Raw genomic sequence first — 13,280 nt, 5'->3', positions numbered from 1 at the left:
CGGATATAGTACGAGCTGTAATCAGAGCCTACCTGAAGGAGACTAATGAATTGCCAATGGCCAATACACGCCTGGATCCTGTACTGAGAGAGGAGTGCAACCGAGTATATGCCCTAGAGCGTCACGGGGACCTCTACAATCGTCAACGCGGACTGACGACCATTTCACCAGGGGGAGTGAAACGCCTGGCCGTCTGGTGCTTTTATCCGGATCGGGAGGAGACCGATCATCCGTTCTCTCTGGAGAGTGACCCTGAGGAAGAGATCCAGAGAGGGTATCGGGTAATACCTGAAGTAAGAGAGTGGACGACCCGAGTTCCTCTCCGAACCCATGTGTATATCCAAAACATCTCTCCATTTCCAATGGACATCGATGTAGGACAAAGTCTGGGCAGTATATATCCCGTCAGCCCAGTAGAAACCGCGCCCCAGGTGAACGCCGCTGCAGTAGGTGAGCGGTTAGTCGACCTGGACTTCAACTTCGGAGATTCGACCCTGCCAACAAAGTGGAAGGATCGACTGACAGCCAAGCTGAAGGAAAGAAAAGCAGTATTTTCTACCAGTGAGATGGATGTGGGCCGCAGTCGCAGCGCCCAACACACTATTAGGCTGAGTGATGCCACTCCGTTCCGTGAACGCTCTCGTCGTATCGCCCCCAGGGATGTGGACGATGTAAGGGATGTCCTGGAGGAGATGAAGACCGCTGGAATACTGACGGAGTCGCGGAGTCCTTATGCATCACCCATAGTGGTAGTAAGGAAGAAGAATGGATCTGTAAGATTGTGCGTCGATTATCGAACTCTGAATAATCGTACGGTACCTGACCAATACAATCTCCCTCGTATTGAAGAGATCCTGAATGCTCTGAACGGGAGCCAATGGTTTAGTGTGCTCGATTTGCGATCTGGGTACTACCAGGTACCCATGAGTGAAGAGGATCAGGAAAAGACTGCCTTCGTCTGTCCTCTGGGCTTCTACCAGTTCACGCATATGCCCCAAGGTATATGCGGAGCCCCTGCTACCTTCCAGCGGTTGATGGAAAAGACAATAGGGGACATGAACCCTCGGGAGTGTCTGGTTTACCTGGACGATATCATTGTCTTTGGGAAGACCTTAGAAGAACACGAGGAGAGGCTGCTGAAGGTGATAGATCATCTTGGCCTAGAAGGATTGAAGCTATCACTCGACAAGTGTAGGTTTTGCCACACCTCAGTGACCTACGTGGGACACATCGTGTCTGCCCAGGGGATTGCTACTGATCCGGCCAAAGTAGAAGCGGTGGTGAACTGGCCGCGTCCCGATAATGTCGCGGAACTGCGATCCTTCCTCGGTTTCTGTGGGTATTACCGTCGGTTCATGGAAGGGTACTCTAGTCGAGCTAAACCCTTGAACAATTTGCTGAAGATATACCCTGAAGATACTGGGAGAAAGGCCACGTCGGCCCGTCAACCGTTTGGCGATAAGTGGACGCCTGAGTGTGAACGGGCCTTCCTGAACTTGAAGAAAAGCCTGACTGAAGCACCAGTGCTTGCATATGCTGACCCAGAACAACCATATGTCCTGCATGTGGATGCCAGTCTCAATGGACTGGGCGCTGTCCTTCATCAGAAGCACCCCGAGGGTCTTCGGCCTGTAGCCTACATCAGCCGCAGTCTGACACCCAGTGAGCAGAAATATCCGGTGCACAAGTTAGAGTTCCTGGCTCTCAAATGGGCGATCACGGAGAAACTTCATGATTACCTCTATGGTGTTACGTTTGAGGTAAGGACCGATAACAATCCCCTCACATACATCAATACTTCCGCCAAATTGGATGCAGCCGGACACCGATGGCTGGCGACACTATGTAACTACCGATTCTCCCTGAAGTACAAGCCAGGGCCTCTGAACATTGGGGCCGATGCTCTATCACGACGACCAGGATTGAGTGCTACCCCTGACGATGATGAATGGGAAGAGATCCCTGGACCTGGGATGCGAGCAATGTGTAGTATAGCGGCCGTCATCAATGATCAGGTCGCATTCTCTGAACTAAGAGTTGCTGATTCGTTAGGGTGCCAGTCGCAGGCGATCCCTGCTGCCTACTGCGACCCCGCAGGGATGAACATAACCCAGGACAAAGTCATAAGATGGAAAGACTTAGTGGACTATCAATTAAGAGATCCAGTGATCAGCATAATCCGACAAGCCGTTCAGCGAAAGAACCCCGCTCTATTTAAGAGTGCTCCCCGAGATCTGGTCGCGTTACTCATGCGTGAGGTGGACAAGTTCGAGATAGATAATTGTTTGCTCTATAGGATAGTCCAATATCATAACCACCCTGATAGGCGACAACTAGTTCTACCCCAAAACTTGAGATATATGGTGTTGAAGTCTCTACACGATGTACACGGGCATCTCGGTGTAGAGAAGACTTTTGGGCTAGTCCGAGACCGTTTTTTCTGGCCCAAGATGCGGGAAGCGGTGGAACAACACTGCCGCCGTTGTTCCCGGTGCGTTCAACGCAAGACGTTGCCTACCCGAGCAGCTCCCATGGCCCATCTGAAGAGTTCTGGTCCAATGGACCTGGTGTGTATGGACTTCCTGTGTATCGAACCTGATAGTCGAGGAATCGGTAATGTGCTGGTCATCACGGACCATTACACCCGCTATGCACAGGCCTTCCCCACCAAAGACCAGAAGGCTATCACGGTCGCGAAAGTTCTATGGGAAAAGTTCTTCGTTCATTACGGTCTTCCAAACCGACTTCACTCCGACCAAGGGCGAGATTTTGAGAGTACTCTGATCCGAGAATTACTTAAAATGCTGAACATCGCCAAATCCCGGACGACTCCGTACCACCCTGAAGGAGATGCTTTACCTGAACGATTCAACAGGACCCTGTTGGACATGCTTGGAACCCTGAAGGGAATGCAGAAAACAGAATGGAGTCGTCATGTAGAAACTTTGGTACACGCGTACAACTGTACTCGCCATGAGTCCACTGGGTTCTCCCCGTACTTCCTCATGTTTGGGCGGGAGGCCAGACTTCCAGTAGATGTGCGTCTCAGAGTATCAACGGACAGGATACTCAATACCACTCATTTTAAGTACGTGCAAAGGCTAAAAGACAGTCTGCAACAAGCTTACCAACAGGCTGAGAAGTCTACAGCCAAACTGAATGCTGGTAACAAGAGACGATATGACAATAAAGTCAAGTATCGAGAGTTACGTCCTGGGGATGCAGTGTTACTTCGTAATTTGGGAATCCCCGGAAAACATAAACTTGCGGACCGGTGGAGAGATGGCGTATATGAGGTGGAGTCACAGATGCCTGGCCTCCCGGTTTATTGCATCAGAGACACCGATGGCCGGGTAAAGGTTTGGCATCGTAATCACCTTCTCCCCATTCCCCAAGTGGGAGACGAAGAAGAGGAACTACAGGCCACACCGCTCAACGGTGAGTTCGATCTATCAGAGGTGGGTCAAGAGACTGTAACTAACGAGACTCACTCTGAAACTCCTGAAGACCCTATGGAGGGACCCTCTCAAAGGGACCATCCCGCAGAAGGGGCATCTCCCGAAGGAGCTATGGGTAAAGGGCCCCGTAGGCCAATGCCTACTAAGGTGGCACCAACAGGCCAGCCTTTGGATCCACAGAGCCCGTGTTTTGAACCTTCAGAGACATTTCTCCCCTCAAGGGAAGAGGCTAGGCCTCAGGACTATGCGTATTACTCCCCCGAGGGAGTTGCTGAAGAACAACTCCGACGGAGTCAACGAGTCAGGTACCCGCCAACTCGGGTTACCTACGATCAAATGGGGGCACCCCATTATGAGGCTCAGCAGTGTTCTCGTAGTAAGATACAGTCTGTGATTGTGATGCTCAACGAGTTATGCAATCTCGTTTAGAGTTACCTGTGCTAAGTTATATATTTTACTGCATTTTTATTATATAATTTTTGTACATTGGTGGGAAGTTATGTGGTCCAAGCGAGGACGTTGGAGTTTTCACCAGGGGGAGGATGTAGCCAGGTCCCCCCTCGCGCACTCACCCCCTCCTTCCCCGTTGCGAGCGCGCGGTGTGGATGTGCGGCCGGTTGCCATGACGCGATCGGGTGGTTACTATGGTGCGGTCGGGCGGTTGCCGGGGACGCGATCGGGCCGGTTACCGAGGCCGCGATCGCGTTGCTGGGGTCCCCGGCGGCCGGTGAGCAGGGCGCCGCCATGTTAGGGCTGTTGCGCATGCGCAGTGGCAGAGCACAGCGCGGGAGACCCCAGATAGCTCGCGCATGCGCGAGATGAGTCTGCCAGCCCCCAGGGTGCATAGGGGCAGAGACACCTGACGCCAGGGAGCCAATAGGGCTGAGGGATTTGCCTGGGAATAGATAGATACATTTCGCGGGGTTTTGCAGCCACACAGGCAGTCAGGATCCGGACCAGCTAGGGGTAAGAGATTGATGCAGGGGTCAGTGACCCTCTGCATTAGGCCAGCAGCCCCCAAGGTCCCAGTTAGGTCCTGAGCCACCTAGTAGCTTGTGGAGTATAGGGACAGGCCCTAGATAGGGACACTGCCCCATTTATTGGTAGCTTAGTCAGGGACACAGTGCTGAATCCGTGCGGCCCTGTGAGGTGGGTTCTGGTCTCAGAACACCACCAATGACCCTGGGACTAAGGTGATATTATCCGCACTGGAATTCACCCAACGCGGTGTGGAGGACAACGTCGGATCGGGCGGATCTCCAGTGATATCGCGGTACCCGTGGCTGGAGCCCTGGGCAGGTAACCTACCATTCACGTGCACCAACAAGGCCTAATCTCCAGACATAGTGGCTGCGCAGTCACACATATATACAGACATTGGTGTTTGACTTTTGGGAGTGCAAGACATTTGGGTGGGGGTTACTGGACACAGGGTGGGGTCACTCTGTGGGAGGATAGCGTCCGCCGTGACGCCTAGAGGTGACAGCGTCCGCCGTGGCGCAGAGTGGTTAGCGTCCGCCGTGGCGCAGAGTGGTTAGCGTCCGCCGAGGCGCATAGTGGTTAGCGTCCTGTGTGACGCCACATGTGGCTCCTCTAGAGAGGAGTCATGGTTATGTGATGTGTGTTATTATATGTTTTGCTATGCAGTAAAGCCAGTCCTGTTTTATATTTGCTCGCTTTGTGTGGTTGTTTCCTGTGAGGGTCTCCTCCCACTCCGTTAGGATCCCTCCCAGGTGGAGGCGTTGCACCCAGAGATGTATAACATGCATGTACCCCAGGTTCCCCAAGCGGAGGCTTAGGCTCCTGAGAGCCACACAGGTTGCACAGCAGGTAGTAGCGGTTGTATTCATAGGGAATACCCATTACATATATATATATATATATATATATATATATATATATATATATATATATGTGTGTTAAATCCACTCGCTCGGGGCATGAAAATGTATAGGTTTGTCGAACACTGATATATATATATATATATTTTTATATATATATATATATATATATATATATATATATATATATATATATTGTGTGTGTGTGTACAGTCCTACTAATAAGTGATCCCACATAGCTCGTAGGTCGCAACATGCCCCGTTCCGCAGCGGAATGGGATGGACCCAATGATGAAGCTTGCCACCAAGGGGAAACCCTATTGGGTGAGGGTTATATAAAGAAAACATTCTGCTTTCCTTGCTTTTTTTAAAAGAGTTGGTTTTGCAGTACGGAAGGGTCTTTTTTTGATTAGAAGTATATACCCACCCACCTGTGTGCCACACACATACACTTTTCCTTTTTCAAGTTTCTATTACTGCATACAGGGCTGTATTCAATAAATAGTGAATTGTAGGTGAGTTATTTGAAGTTCAGAAATCTCATCTTACCAATATAACTATTCATTATGAAAGGAAAGCTTGGAACTCCTAGCAGGAGAACTTTGAAGGGATTTTTCAACTCCGTGCAGCTCATCTACAACCCACAGTTTATTCAATACCGCCAGCCCGGTGATGAGCAGAGTATTTAATGATCCCCATTTCTTTTTCTTGTGCCCCACCTGGCACACATCTGGTTGGAGGATCGTGCGCAGAGAAGCAGCCTTAAAAAGTAGTAGTACGGCTGGAATTTCTGCACTTAAGTGCCAGAGTGACATGGCAAATTCTCCAGGCACCCACCAGATCCTGAAACCCTGAGTAGCTGCTCTTTTTTGATGTCATAACTACACTTTCACAATTGCTTTATTAACCTTCAAGCTTTCACAAATTTGCTTGAAAATGCACCATTTGCCCACTCTTTTTTTCAAAATTTTCTCGGGGGGGAATACCCCCCTTATGCTGGTCGGGCTCGCTCGCCACAGTGCACTCACCACCACTTTTACGCCGGGCACTGGCCGTTAAAATTTCTGCGGACGCCCATGCCTACAACGGCTTCTTCCTGTGGCACTGGGACATTATTGCCTTTGATTCTTCCCTGGTAAATACAGAAGCAAAGAATTTGTTTAATAGCTCTGTTTTTTCCTTTAATCCTTTAATCCTTTAATTCCTTTCCTCTCCAATAATTTGCCTGTCCATCTCACATTGAAAGGGTAATATATTATCTTTTCTATTTTTTCTTTTGGTTATTAAGGTACTTAAAGAACTTTTTAGGGTTGATCTTACTTTCTATTGCAATCTGTTTTTCATTAATAATTTTTGCAAATTTGACTGCTATTTTTCCACTTTTGTGATATTCCTTATAATTCTTATATGATGCACCCGTCCTTTCTGACTTTAAGGGGCTTATTCACTAAACTTCGATAAAAACATTGCATTGCCGAGCGACTTTGCATTGTTTTATTGCACTATAAAACATGTGTGTCAAAACGGTATTCACTAAGAAAAAACTCAATTTTTTTTAAAGTGCGGTCAAAAAATGCAAGATTGTGCTACTTGGTTTTTTTTCTTCTTCTACGTGTTATTTGTGTGTCCCTTGAGGTTCCTGGAGGTATCCGTGCGTCCCCTGAGGTTCCTGGAGGTATCCGGGAGTTCCTGGGTTTATATGTGTGTCCCCTGAGGTTCCTGGATGTATCTGTGTGTCCCCGGGAGTTCCTGGGTTTATATGTGTGTTCCCTGAGGTTCCTGGAGGTATCCGTGTGTCCACTAAGGTTCCTGGGGGTACCTGTGTATCCTCTGAGGTTCCTGGAGATAACCCTGTGTCCCCTGAGGTTCCAGGGGGTATCTATGTGTCTCTGGGGGTATCCTTGGGAGAGATCATGGGAGGAGTTAACCCCTTCACTATCATAGCGGTGGTAATCGCTATGGTAATGAAGGTGGCAACCGCTCCCATTACCTACCCGGGAGGCCTAACCACACACACTGGCCCAAGTACCCACCCCCTCTACACATTGATTGTTACAGTGGTAAACCATAACCCCAATATGTGCATGGATTGCCACTATGAAAATGAATGGGACCCCCCCCCCCCCCCCCCCCCGAAATTATAAAAATGAAACATATGACATTTAAATAAATCAAGCATTTCACAATAAAGCCATTACTTGTGACTGTTTGACTGCATGTTCTCAGTATGGCCATGGATTGCCGCAATGATAATTAATGGGCAACCTACAAAAATATGCATAATCAAAAATATAATACATTACAATGACAAAATACAAATATTATTTTACACTATTTGAAGTTTACTGAATAAGCCTCTCCCCTGAGACTTTTAATTCTACTCCCTATATAAAGTGGCAATTTGCTTCAGCGTGTGTCGGTGCTGCTGGGAACGAGGTGAGAACGACTGGGCTAGTAAATTGGAGGTATTTGGTAATTTGTGAGTTATTGGGGATTTGTGAGTGACTTGTTATCTGTTATTCTATTTTTGTTTCATATTTTATTGATTTGTGAGTCTGAAAGTTGTTTGTTAGTGTGTAATTTATTTTCTATTTGTTTTTTTTGTGAGTGTTTGAGATACTGAGGGACATGGAGGGGTGGAGTGGATGAGCAAGTACGAGGAGGAGTGGGGAGTGGAGGTGAGGCCCGTGCAGGTGTGGTGACTGCAGGTGTGGCCTGTGTGGGTGGGCCATGCAGGTGTGAGACGTGCAGGTGTGATGACTGCAGGTGTGGCTCATGTGGGCCGTGCAGGTGTGGGGCGTGCAGGTGTGGTGACTGGAGGTGTGGCACGTGCAGGTGCGGCCAGTGCAGTTGTTGCAAAAGTCATGAAGCCCGTTAGTGTGGAGTTGGGGGAGTCCAGCAGGAGCTTCAGGGCTCACGACCAGCTACAGAGCTCTGGGAGGAGTGGACAGGGAGAAAGGGACAGTGTGCAGCAGACAATTGAGTCCACAGAGTGTGATGCTACAGCTGCTGAAAAGCCTCCAGTCTGCAAACGTCATGTGGAAGGCTTGTGTAACAGGCGCTTCTCTCTGATGGAAAATTAAGTCCTGCTTGGTGGCGTGGTGGCTTCCTAGAATCAACTTTTTGGTAGATTAGCAGGTAAGTGTGACCAGGCACTGACTATATCAAATTGTTGCACTGCTAGAGAGGTTAGGGCTCAAAAATGGCTGTGCTAGAGGCTAGTTCAGAAAAGGAAGGGGATATGACTTCATAAATGGTTGTTATAGAAAACAAAAATGCATTGTAAATGATACGTTCCTGTCCTTTTTTTGTGAGTTATTTCACCCACAACAAACTGCTACCGTTGTTAACGTGTACTACACAATTAATTTACTAACAAAATACAAGTATGACATGTTGGTCTGCAGCTTAAAGCTTTTCGCAAATGAGTGATTATTAATAGGTAACATGACATATCTACTTATTTATGCAACAAAAGACAGAAAAGCCCAATGCTACATCCAATTTTACAAAATACTGTATATCGTAATTAGTACTATATACTTCTAGTAAATACTTCAATAATAATATTCTCATAAACAAATGTCATTTGGTTAAACCCTTTGGCCAAAGCGTTATACGCCTCCAAGCCAACTTTGCTGGTCCTAACACTAACCTGCTGAAACTTCTCTTTTACCTCTGTGGAGCTTAATGAAATTAACAAACGCACAACCCCAGCAAGCTCTTTTCTTGTATACACTTGGCCACGCTCAGTAGCACTCCTTTTGACGTACACACATACACACACACACACACACACACACATATATATACATATTGTGACAAAAGTACCCTTTTACTATGTACCATTTGTCCAGGGATCACCAATTTCACACAGCCTTCCAGGTAGAGGAGACAGTCTTCTGACACAGAGGTGAAAATAAAGCTTTGGCCTGTTTATTTTGCCAATAAATGTTACAGCAGATAACATGTATAAATCAAAACAAAAGTCCTTGCTCCACTGAGCACAAAAACAGCTCTCTCAGTACAAAATTCTCTGAGAGTAAAATTGGTCTGCCTTGCTCTGCTCCCAAGCAGCTTTTAACAGCTGCCTCTCTTAGGCCTCGGCGAAGGTACTTGCTTGCTGGCAGAGGCACGCTGAGGCGCGCTTCCGCTCAGCACTGAGCCCCTACAGCCGCAATTAGAGCGGCTTTAGTAGGGGCTCGCCTACGCTTCCGCAAGCGCGCGGAAGCGTAGGTCTTAGGGAAATTTTACATTTCCCCGCTTGCCGGAGCACAGGGCCGGTCACGTGAGCGGTTCGCCCAATGAGGGCGAACCAGCTCCGTGACGTCACTGGCCCGCCCCCGGCCCGCCCCCAGCCCTCTCCCGGCCTGCCCCCTGACGGCGTGCAGGGAAAGCACCCGCAAGGCCAGGGAAAGCACCCGCTTTCCCTGAGCCTCAGCGCGCCTCAGCATGCTAGCGGGGAGCTTGGCCGAGGCCTTAGTCAGCAGCTGCAGCTATATGAGACCAGGGAGAGCTAGAAGTCCCGGTCTGGACTCCACCTAGCAAAACTCCAAAACGTGGAGTGGAGCACTGGCCAACCCTCCTCACCAAGTGCTCCGCCCCAGGGACCAAATAGGAGGCGCAATAATCCAAAATTATATACTGCATCTCCCTGGGGTTTAATTATAGCAGAAACCCTGCACTAATTGAGGGGCAATATATACATTCTCCACTACCATTCCCTTATATCTGTCACACATCCTCCCCCCCCCCCCACCTCAGATCTAGTGGGGTGAGCGACCGTGCACACCAGTGAATGCATTCTTAATAAGCATCTGCATTTAGTCTGCAACTTGTAGGGTTGCAGACTAAGAAACCAGCAAGTTACTCTGCTATTTTTCCCCCTATTCTGGCTCATCCAGGTTAGGGATGCGTGGTCTGTCACCAGCCTGAATTTTCTGCCTAACAGGTAGTACTTAAGACTGTCTACTGCCCACTATATAGCTAGACACTCTTTTTCAACTATGGAATAGTTTCTTTCCTGTGGGTTAAGTTTTCTGCTTAGGTACAAGATAGGATGTTCTTCATTCTGGTTCTCTTGTGAGAGGACCGCACCAAGCCCTACTTCAGATGCATTGGTTTGCAAAATAAATTCTTGAGAAAAATCAGGGGTTACCAACACTGGTTGTACACATATGGCTTCTTTCAATGTCCTGAATGTTTGTTCTATTTCTGGGGACCATTTTACCATTATTGGAGCTCTTGCTTTTGTCCGATCAGTTAATGGACATGCAAGGGTAGCCAAGTTAGAGATAAATCTCTGGTAATATCCAATTAGGCCTAGGAAAGTTCTCACTTGTTTCTTAGTGACTGACCGGGGCCAATTCCATATGGCTTCAACTTTAGCCATTTGAGGTTTCACTAACCTTCTACCAATAGAATATCCCAAATATTTGGCTTCCTCTATGCCAATCGTACACTTACTTGGGTTAGCCGTTAACCCAGCAGAGTGAATTGAGTTCAGCACTGCTTGTACTTTTGGAAGGTGGGATTCCCAATCTTCCGTATGGATCACGACATTGTCTAGATATGCAGCTGCATATAGTGTATGTGGCCTTAATATTCTGTCCATCATCCTTTGAAAGGTGACAGGAGCCCCATGTAGACCAAACGGCAACACTTTGTACTGAAAAAGACAATCAGGAGTAGAAAGGCAGTCTTTTCCTTTGCTTGCTCTGTGAGTGGAACCTGCCAGTAACCCTTTGTCAGATCTAGTGTGGTAGGGTAACAGGCTTTCACAAGCCTCTCCACTAGCTCATCAATCCTTGGCATGGGGTAGGAATCAAATTTCGAGATAGCATTCAGCTTGCGATAATCGTTACAAAACCTTATAGTACCATCAGGCTTCGGTACAAGCAGGATAAGGCTGCTCCAGTCACTTTTTGACTCTTCAATCACCCCAAGGTCTAGCATGTTCTTAACCTCTGCTCTAATTGCCTCTCTACGAGCTGCAGGTATTCTATAAGGCTTAAGACTGACCCTTTTTCCTGGCTCAGTTATAATGTCATGTCTAATAATCCTAGTCCTTCCTAGAACTGCAGAGAACACCTTTTGTTTAATTTGACAAATTCTTTTACCTCCCGTGCCTCGTGTATAAACAAGGCCTTTGATATGTTCACTTCTGGACCTGGGTTTTCCTAAAAGGGGAAGGCAGTGGATTCCACAGTAACTAGAACCTCCCTTTCTTTCCAGGGCTTAAGTAAGTTCACATGGTATAATTGTCCAGGCTTTCGTCTGCCTGGCTTTCTCACTTTATAATTTACCTCTCCCATTTTTTCAATAACCTCATACGGCCCATGCCATTTTGCCAGAAATGTATTTTCTACTGTGGGAATTAACACTAGTACTCTGTCTCCAGGTTGAAACGTACGGACCCTAGCATTCTTATTATAGCTATTTCTCTGATCATGTTGGGCCTTTTCCATATGTTCCCACACTATAGGCATAATGGCTGCCATACGTTCCTGCATCTGGGTTATGTGTTCAATTACACTGCGATGAGGTGTAGTCTCCTGTTCCCATGTTCCCATGGCTATGTCAAGTAACCCCCTAGGGTGCCTGCCATATAACAGCTAAAATGGTGAGAACGCAGTAGATGCTTGGGGCACTTCTCTAATAGCAAACATTACATAAATTAACAGAAAGTCCCAGTTAAGGATTGGATAAATTAATCCCAGATAAGGCTTGATCCTTATCAATCACTTTCCGCAGCATTGCCTTTAGGGTTTTATTGAAACGCTCCACCAAACCATCAGTTTGTGGGCGATATACAGAGGTGCTTAGCTGTTTTATGTGGAGAAGTTTGCATAATTCCTTGGTTACCCGAGACATGAATGGAGCACCCTGATCTGTTAGGATCTCCTTGGGAATCCCACCGGGCTAAACATCATCATTAACTCTTTACCAATAGATTTCGCTGAGGTCGTGCGTAGAGGGATTGCCTCAGGATACCGGGTAGCATAGTCTAATATCACAAGAATGTACTGATGCCCCCTGGCTGACTTCACTAAAGGGCCAACAAAATCCATAGCAATGCGTTCAAATGGGATTTCAATTACTGTTATGGGTACCAACGGACTACAGTAAACTGGAAAAGGGGCAGTAAGCTGGCATTCAGGACATGACAAACAATAATCTATTATTGCTGCCATCACCCCCGGCCAATAAAATCTCCTGAGAATACGCTCTTCGTCTTTTCAACCCCTAGGTGGCCACCTAGAACATGGCTATGCGTGAGGCTTAACACAGTGCGCTGATAAGCTTTTGGCACTAATAACTGTTTTATTCTAACAGACTGATTTTCCTCAAGGTGATACAATAGATCGTTATCCACCTCGAAGTAAGGATAAGAAAAGGGTCTGTGGATTAGTAGGGGTTCCATTCCTTACCAAAATGGAATTTTGGGCTACTGACAAAGTGGGATCAGACCACTGGGCACTCTTACATTTACCTGGGCGGACCTTTAAATCATTAAGGTCAGTGTCTGGTTCAGGATTATTAGATGGTCCTACATCATTTTGTTCTGGGTTGTCACCCACTAGTGCTTTCATAGGGTATGGCTGTTTATTTCCAGACCCATTTGTGCTATCTAGTTCCTTTCCCAAAATATCAGCAAACGGGAAATCATCATTACATTCATCTGCCGAACTAGTGGCAAGTTTTTCAGCAGCTTGCCATAAATTTAGAAAATGGGGGAAATCTCTACCAATAATCATGTCATGGGCTAATTTTGGTACCAGCCAACTCGACAATTTATAGAGACACACTGTGGCTCAACCTGTATTTCAGCAGTGGGGTAGTTATATATATCCCCATGTACACAGGACATTTCAATCTTTTGGGAGTCATCTACATGAATACCATTTACCAAATCTTGGTCTATAAGGGTAACCATACTCCCTGAATTTAGTAATGCCTGAACCCATTTCCCCTCTACATG

This window comes from Ascaphus truei, chromosome 3 (assembly GCF_040206685.1).
Source record: "Ascaphus truei isolate aAscTru1 chromosome 3, aAscTru1.hap1, whole genome shotgun sequence".
In the NCBI taxonomy this organism is placed as follows: domain Eukaryota; kingdom Metazoa; phylum Chordata; class Amphibia; order Anura; family Ascaphidae; genus Ascaphus; species Ascaphus truei.
The sequence above is the reverse complement of the archived record's forward strand: the minus strand, read 5'-3'. Positions refer to the sequence as shown.